The 9,607-nt window shown below is 25.8% G+C and overlaps 2 long non-coding RNA genes across 2 annotated transcripts; both read right to left on the reverse strand.

Annotated features, from left to right (window-relative positions):
- Positions 1-3,732: 3,732 nt before the first annotated feature.
- LOC116185997 lies at positions 3,733-4,868 on the reverse strand. Its single transcript, XR_004150912.1, has 3 exons — positions 4,181-4,868; positions 3,858-4,124; positions 3,733-3,775 (listed from the first exon to the last, which is right to left on the reverse strand). It is a non-coding gene; the product is annotated as an uncharacterized LOC116185997 (long non-coding RNA).
- A 3,149-nt stretch (positions 4,869-8,017) lies between these two features.
- On the reverse strand, positions 8,018-9,601 carry LOC116185998. The gene is made up of 2 exons (XR_004150913.1): positions 9,211-9,601; positions 8,018-9,026 (listed from the first exon to the last, which is right to left on the reverse strand). It is a non-coding gene; the product is annotated as an uncharacterized LOC116185998 (long non-coding RNA).
- Positions 9,602-9,607: the final 6 nt, after the last annotated feature.

Here is a 9,607-nt window from a genome sequence, read left to right on the forward strand (position 1 = left end):
TATATATATATATATATATTGAATAAAAATATAGATTATTCAAAACAGTTAAATTGGTTAAAAATTGATTTTAACCAATTCGAATTCGAGATCTATTAAATTTTATTGTTCATAGAATAGATAAAAACAAAAAGAAAGAAATGAAATATATATATTCAAATTAACATCATTAGTATAGCACTTTACTACTTTCTCCTTTAAATCTAATGTGCGTAATACGGTTTATGTTTAGTAGAATTAACAAGCCCAGAAATTATTTATTTATCAATAATATTCATTCTGACTTTACGATGATCTAAACGACCAAAGAGCTTTCTCCTCTAAAATTGTTTTCTTTCAACACATTGCATTAATGATATATGATTATTTTCTGTAACTAAAAGAGGATAAAATCTATATTATTTTATTTTATAGAAATTATTTACCATTTTATATTTGTATATACAAAATATCGCTTTCTATAATGCAAAACTTATATAATTTTCAATACGTTGTGTGTTTAATTTCATATTCCATTTATACGAATGATCAACCAATTTTATTATTTCGGATTTAGAAAAAAAAAATCACGAATTACATGTATAAATAACAAAATTTTAGTTTTGTAGTTTCTTCATCTTGTGATAATTTATTCATCAAAAAATTTTCAAATAAAAAATTCAAGTTTTCTAATAAAAAAAAAGCGACAAATCAAGATATTAGAATATTATATATATTATATATAAAAAATTTTCTAATAAATAATCAAGTCAAGAATATCAAAATATTATTGAAATATTATTAAAATATTCTAATTCTGTTCAAAAGATATATTCTAAGTCATATTAGTATTTTCATATCCATAGTGTTGTAATAGAACATTCAATGCTTTTTTTATAGGCATTGATATTTTTTCCATCCAATATTATTATCTTTTTATATCTTCTTTTTCTATCTCTTAAAATTGAAAAAGGATATTCAAATGAAATTTTAAATACAAAAAAAAACGCAATACATATTATATCTCTAATAACTACGTTTAAAAAATGAAAAGTAATAGTATTAACAATTGTCATTTTTAATTTATAAAAAATATAATATATAATATGAACAATATTATAAATTGATTACTATCTTTTTATCTTTTTTTTTAGCATTTTTTTCACAAAATATATTATTTTCAAATTCATAACTTTTACTTATTGAATATATAATAATCAATTTTTTTTAATTTTAATAAAAAAAAAGATACAACTATAATATAAATTTATAGTATCAACATTCTTTAATACTAGAATTATAAAATTGATCAAATTGACTGGTTTCAAATTAATTTTTACTTAAATAGAGATATGATTAAATGTAATCATTTATTTTTATAATACCACTTTAAGTCTAATAATCTATATACACATTTGTAATATATTTGTGCATATATACATACATATATTATAAATATTTCAATAAATAATTTCTAAAAACAAAAATATTTCTAATGATAAAATTTCTATGAGTTTTTCTATAAAAGTAAATAATATTCTCAATTAAAACAAAATTATAATTTATAATAATGAATATCAATTTTATTTTATATTAATTCTTTTTTTAGTATCCTAATTTATAAATTTATAATTTTTAAATTAATATTCTTGTTAAAATGAATAACGCAAAAAAATTTAACGATTATTGGAATAGGGAAAAGCGACCGCCTTTTGAGCTCAGGATGTTCCAGTCAACCTCACGACGCAACGAAACGGCTTTTCCACGCCTAGAGATATATCCAGGCGCATTAGTGACATAATTTTCTCGGTGTATTTCTGTAACGTGCCAGAGAAACGGACAGAGGAGATAGGGGAAGGCAAGTGAGAGTCTGGCGACGCCGGTCGTCTGGGTCTCTCTCGCTTAGGCGAGTTTATCGACATTGCATTTCCGCGTTTTCGTTGCACAACACCTGTTCACTGTCCATATAATCTCATCCCAATAATCATCTCGAAAGTCTGTGACATCGCACAAATAAATCGACATTGGAATGTCTTTATCTTTGGTCTTCCATCGTATTTTAATTAGAATATTGTCACATTCGAATCATTATTTTATATTTTGATTGCTTTCTCCAAAAGATGAAATAGAGATTATTTTAAAAATATTTGATGGCTGAAAGAAGAAAATATTAAGTATTATAGTATATTTTTCTTATATAAAAAAAAATTGTAACATTTGAATCTTGTTAAAGTCTATCAATTTTAAATCTTTCAGAAAATTAGTAAATTTAAAATAAATTTTTAAAGCATATTTTTACGTAAGAAAAGATTAATTTTAAGTAAGATTTAATTTAAGTTAACCTTTCGTTATATTGTAATTGAATCTATAATGAATATTATCTACATTAAATTGTTTTAGGTTATGTTGGATCGACAAGATGAATTAAGTTAAAATTATAAAATTTCACATTTTATTTTATATTATATTTAGTTTTTAATATGTAAAATTAATAAAAATTCCAGATGGATATCTATTTAGAAATTTAGAAATTTAAATTCCAGGGAACTGAAACTTCGCGTGTTAGTTTTTTTTTTATCATAACCTACAAAATTACAAAGATATTCGAAAGATTTCAGATTTTAAGAATTAAATTTCAGGAAAAATTATATATCATTTTTTTGTCAGAATAAAAAATTAAAAAATCTGGCAACAAAAATTTCTGTTCAAATTTATGATTTTATAACAATTTAATAATTGAATATTCAAACAGTGAATATTCAAACAAGACACTCTAAATAAAGATATACATCTTATTATTCGAATAAAAATGAGAATCGCCACCCAGTAAATGGTACCATGCGTGAGACCAGCCGAAGATATTCCTGAAGCAACCATATATCTTTGGAATTGCGTAACGTGTGCCTAGTGTACCGTGTGGAAAGAGAGAAAAAGGCGGAACGAGAGAAACGACAGTTAATAAGAGAGACCGCGTGAGACAGAGAGGGAGAAAGTGGGAATCGGTAATGTGGAGAGGAGAAAGAAAACGAGATACCCAATGTCTCTCCTCCATTGCAGCATAGAGATCGTCTGTAGAAAGTGCATCGGGAAAGCGAAAGAGATGCATAAATGTGACCATAAATTATGACTCGCGCCTGTGTACGCTTATGGAATCTGTCTCGGGTATCCCTTTGGCTTAGTGAAGATTAGCTATGTCCTTTAATGTTTTGTTTCTTATTAGAGAAAAGTGATTATAAAAATAAAACCTTATGCCAATAGGATATTCTTTCATTTCTAATAATAACTTAATTTATTTTACTCGTTAAAAAAATAATAATTTTATTATTATTGGAAATTGTTAAAATTAAATGATATTAAATATTTTTAATATAAATATAAAAGTTTGATAAAAATTGAGCCTTAAGATTTGAAAATATCGGTAGTATAATGTTGAAAGGTATACCGTGGAGAGACCAAAGTTTGAAGTAAAGTACGAGATCCAAGAGAGGATTTGTTCCCGCGAGGAAGAGGAACCAATTCAGGGATTGAGAAAGTTGAGAAGCTGATGGATGAAACAGGAGAATGATAGGAATCGTGTTGTTGGAATCTTGTTTTGAATTCGGTTGCTTTGACGTACTAGCCAAGAGTTTAGAACTATTTTCCCAGTTGTCTATATCAAATTCAACGTCAATAATATAATTAAATAAAAGATGAACTTTAAACTTTAAATTGCTCTTTTCACTTTATGAATCTTATAAATCTTAACTGTCGTTTCTTAATTTTAACTTAATTCATCTTGTCGAATATCCAACATAACCTAAAACAATTTAATATAGATAATATTTATCATAGATCCAATATTACAATATAACGAAAGGTTAACTTAAATTAAATCTTACTTAAAATATTAATCCTTTTTTATGCAAAGAAAACCACTATTGTTCCTTTTAAACGTTGTTTTATTTCCTTTTAATTCATTGTGTCGAAGATTTAATATAGTTAGTTTAAAAATAGTAATTTAGACAATAGAATTTATCATAGATCCACTACTATAACATAACAAAAGATTAATTTAAATTGAATCGTATTCGAAAAATTAATTCTTTTATTTTACACAAAACGATTATCGTTCCTTTTAATTGATTGCGTCGAAGATCCAACATAACCTAAAACATAGCAACTTACCGTAAACGATAAAATTTATCACATGTCAAGTATATACTGCAATGTAAAAGAGAAGCGATGGAGAATGTCAGGTGAAGAAACAGCCGGCGCCATGAAACCGCATCGTCGAATCGGGTTGGAATAATCAAATTAGCAGGCGAGTAGCAACAGACTACAGAGTTGAGCTGACAATAGCGGAAACTCGTTCGAGTTGCATCGCAGTGTTTGAGAGTTCTCGCAGGATAGTAGAGGACGCGACGGTTGTACGGAGAAGTTTGGAACGCGGCCTCGACCCGAGTCGGAGAGCCACTTCACGGCATTTAGCAGCCCTTGTTTACAAGGAAGCGGCGCGCATCGCATATATTTACTCGGGTCACAGCATTCGTATTCCAGCCGACTGTGTTCGTCCGTTCGTACTCCGCCATGCAGAAGTGCAGTGTGCGAGTGTGCCTCTAGTGCCGATACGTGCTGGTATTTCCAACAGGCAACCGATTCCAGGGCCGGCCCTCGGTTTATTGTCGAGTTGTGTTCGTTGAAAATTGTCACTCTTTAACAAATAGCTTCGTTTATGATTTTGAGAGATTTTTTTCTGTCTTGTGAGGAAGTTTTGATTGGTTGATTATTGAAAAGAAAATGTTGATAATATTGTTGAAAGTATTAATCGGAAATATTTAGGTTAGGTTAATATTTGAAGACATTGCTAAGTTGAAAAGCTTATTTTCATGCTTTTATTTTTATATATCTCTTAAATTCTAGAAATATTATCTTTTAATTATGTTATAAATAATTATTTATTTTTTTATTTTTTCATTTATTAATTTTTATTTCAATATGCTTTTTTTTCAAACTTCCAAAAGAAATTGTTGTACATCTGTATAACACTTAAATCTCAAATTTATAGTAATTATAATAAAAAAAAAAAATACAAGTAAAACTTTGGATAATTGTTGATATAAAAATTAAAATAAATTATATTATTTATTATCTATTATTATCTATTATTTGGAATAATATTTTATCCAATACTTTTCCAATTAACATTTCTTAACGAAATTAATCTATATTATTTTATATGTTACGTATTCTGCATCATCATTATATTTAAGTTAAAAGATATTCTCATCATACTGTACAATATTCTAATCTTGTTAATTAAAAATATCCTTAAAAACAGTTATTACCATAATTTTTCGTTAATATTTGGGTCCAATCCTTTTCTATTGATTGATATTGATGGTATTGATATTTTTATTTTTTCAAAGGATATTGTGAAATATTTTTAATTATTCAAATGGTTGATTTTATATAGATAGTATAACACAAAAAAATTATAGTTATATTAATAATTTTTAATATTTTTCATTTTTTTATGTTTTTTCATTAAAATTTAATAAATGAATTTTAATAACATTTATATATAATAATTTAAAATTTCCAATATTCACTTTTTAAATAAAATTTAAAGATACGAATGAATATATATATATATATATAATAACAACGTTTATTTTTTGAGTCAAGATAAATCTTCATAATGAATTTGTAATGGAATAAACTTGAATACAAGAGATCTTATTAGACAAATTTATCAGAGACAGTATCTGAAAATAAAATTTATTACAATTCAGAAACTAGGTTAAGCACTTGAATATTGGAATTCATTGTTGAAGCAAATTCCAACGAAAGCGTAATACTTTGAATATCTAATTAAGTAATAAATAAAGAATTTAAATTATGTGCAAAGGTAGATAGCCTGAAAATTTCTTAATTAAATTATATAAAAAAAAGAAAAATAAATAAATAATTTCAAAAATTGAACAATATATTTTGGAATTTTAGGTTAGGTTTGGAAATAATAGGTTGATATATTTTGAAATTATGATATTCTTATTTATTTCGAAATTATTATTTTTAAAATTAAATAACAAATATTGATTTAATAAATTTTTATATATATATTTTTTTGCGTAATCGAAATAATGTTAACAATGAAATTTTACAAATCATAAATTAAATATAATACTAACAATTATTAATTTTAACGAATTAATTTTTTTATCTACATCAATTGAAAAATTTGCATATATTACAGTAAAACCAAATTAATAAAAATTAAAAACGAAATAATCAAAGTTTTTAAAAATTAGTCATAAACAAAAAAATATTAGTAATAATAAAGATAAAAACAAATCAATTAAAAGAATTTTTATCCTTATAATTGTACTTCACAATTTTATTTAACCATTCAAGTAAAAGTGGTGACAAATCGAAAACGCGATTCGCGTTAATTAAATCTCAATTAAAAATATTAACCATATAGCAACGATTATTCTTCGGGATATTATTCACGAGTGAAAATTGAAATTAATTAAGCAGTGTTCCTCGAGGATCGCCTCTTCTCTCAATAAATCCGCGAACTTAACGATACGCTCGTTGATTTCGCGTATTCACCCATCCCACGACCCAATTCTTTTCCACCGTTATCCGAATATAAATCAGGTCGTGTGTGTCAAGAGATCGATAACGTATACGATATACGTACATATAATGCGCGATGATTAATCTGGTGAGAACAACGACCGATAAACATGAAATGCGAAATCATGTGGATGAACGAATAATAATAACAGTGAGGACGGAAATGTATCGTGATAATTTAAAATCTTTATTCGGTGAATTGTCTATATATAAATATTCTATACGGGAATAAAAATATCATCGAATATTCATTACTTTTTTTTTCATTATTTGAAATTGGATATCTTCTGACATATTATGATGGAAACTTTTTTGATTTATTTTTGTCTTTGTATTTTAACATAGTTAGATGTGTATATTTTACTATCATCGTATTATCTATTAAAGATAATTAAAACAGTGTTAAATTTTGGAAAATTAATGTCTATTTCAGTTAAAATAAATATGATTTGATATTTGGCGAATAAAAATATATATTAATAATAAATATATTAAATAAAATTTAAATAAAATTTGGTAAATATATCCAGTGATTTATATCTTTTAATTTTTTAATTTGTATGTGATTAAAATTCAATTGTAGCTGTTATTAAAATTTATTATTTGTGCAATTATTCATTATATAATTATAATTTAATAATTGATAACTATTATAGATTGATAATCGTATTGAATATTATTGAAAATATATTAATAAGTATCTAAAGCAAGATATTTTTCTTAACTTTAATTAGAGATTCTCATAATATCAAAATTGGTGTTATAGTGACCTTAATCTCAAAATCATTAATTTAATTTAATTAATTTTAATTTAATTAATTATATTCTACTCCTTTTTTAGGATTGGGACTCAAATTAACTCATTAAAGTCAAAGGAGATCTTAAAACAAAAAAAAATGCTGAAGATAATTTTATAGTCACAAAAATATTCAGATTATACAATCACTAAAATCCTAAAAGAGAAAATTCTGAGAACAAAGAAGCTCTAACACAAATAAAACCCAAATTAACTTTAATGTTAGATTTTAATTCATTAACCTTAAGCATAATTCTGGGCCTACAGGGACATTGACACTATTTGATCTCTAATCTGAGGATTAAGGTTGATATCTCAGTGACTCTGGGACCAAGAGAATCCTGAGCCTAGGGGACTCTGGAGATAAATGATCCAGATGATCGTATCAACTATGATCAAGAAAATATAAGTTTTTATTCTAACGTAATGATTATCATAATATCAAATAAAATAAAGAATTTTTAATTTATAATTATGTAATCTAATTACTAATTATAATTAATTTACAATAATTATATTATCATAAAAGATTGCTTATTAAATTATCTTAATATATTGATTCAAAATAAAAATCTAGGAATATTTTTTTAATGTAAAAATGGATTTTCAATATTTTTTTACATCTAGAAAATTTATATGAACATTATGGCTATTATTGTCAGATAGTTTTGTCTGTTTATTACTCTCAATAATTTAACAACACATTGTAAACTTGAAATTTATGAAGCATAAGTGACAAATATAAGAAGTTATTCGTTTTTTGTTCATATCTGATTCGAATTCCATAAATTCTCTAATATATCTGATCCTATCAGCTGATAGCTATCTATTTCACAAATTTTATAGGTCCATATTTGTTACGAGTCTATAAATATATGATATAATGTATGACAATACGAATAAAGAAAATTTTAGAGTCTTATAAAAATTTTTGAATTATAGAGATTCAAGTTATATAAGTTCGATATTATTATATTTTCTGTGACAATAGGAATGCACTATTTCTGTTGCGCGTAATTACATATACCGTTAAACATACAAGTATAAGGTGTCGTGATTGTATTGATCGTAATTACCTGTACCGTTAAATATAAACACGCGACTGAATGATATCTACCATTGGTTCGTTTCCTTTCACGTTGTAATTCGAAAGACATGACTAATCTAACGCACCTATTACAACGATATTTCTTGTGTCTTTATCGAGTATCATTTAGTTTCACGTTTCTTCAATTATGACATTATATCGAGTAATTGGATAGCCTGAAATCGAATTTTGAAATCGAATCTTTATCCATGAACGATAATTTTTCACGTTAAAGTTAATGATTTTCATTCACTTTCTAATTCCTCTTCTAATATGTACTTTCTTCTCTATATTATTTTCATGCACATATGTTCGTATTCGTACTTATAAATTCATAATTGCGTTTCAATCATCTTAATACATTTAAGTTTGAATTTGATTGATTACATATCATCAATCAATATTCTGAATTGAAGGAAAAATTATGGCATAAGTTACATATGTCAAACATAGCACCTGATATTTGATAAAATTTATAGCAAAAATATCAGAATGATCAGAGATTAATCATAAAATTTTACAGCAAAAAAACATCCTCTATCCCTAAAATAAAACAAAATTTTATCAAGATTATCAAAAATCAAAATAACAAAAATAAAATAAAACTTACCCCTTTTATTAATTCCTAAATTTTCATCTTTCTTAAAAGATTCTCTATCCCTAAAATAAAACAAAATCTTATTATCATTATCAAAAATCAAAATAACAAAAATAAAATAAAACTTACCCCTTTCATTAATTCCTGAATTTTCACCTTTCTTAAAAGATAATATGGAAGACACTTTCTAAAGAAAGTTATATCTCGGAAATCATCGGCATCATCGTTCCTCTTCACCCTGCAATGACCTCTACGATATTTAAAAAAAAAAAGTGCACAACTTTCCTGTTCGACGAGGTCGAAGGATGGTCGTGATCGAGCAAAATGGTCGCCTCGATTCAGAGCAACTTTCGACCATCTTATCCGCTCACGAATCCGCAATGGGCTCCCATTATTTAATCAACGAAACGTCTCGTTAGCGATCTAGGTCACACACGAGCACATTTCCCGTGTCTTCCACGGGTCGAACGTAAATCTGGAACCGGTGCACCGGCGAGTCTCTCCTCCTTGGACTCGCCAAACTCTC

Source organism: Apis dorsata, unplaced genomic scaffold (assembly GCF_000469605.1).
Source record: "Apis dorsata unplaced genomic scaffold, Apis dorsata 1.3 scaffold_371, whole genome shotgun sequence".
Classification (NCBI taxonomy): Eukaryota; Metazoa; Arthropoda; class Insecta; order Hymenoptera; family Apidae; genus Apis; species Apis dorsata.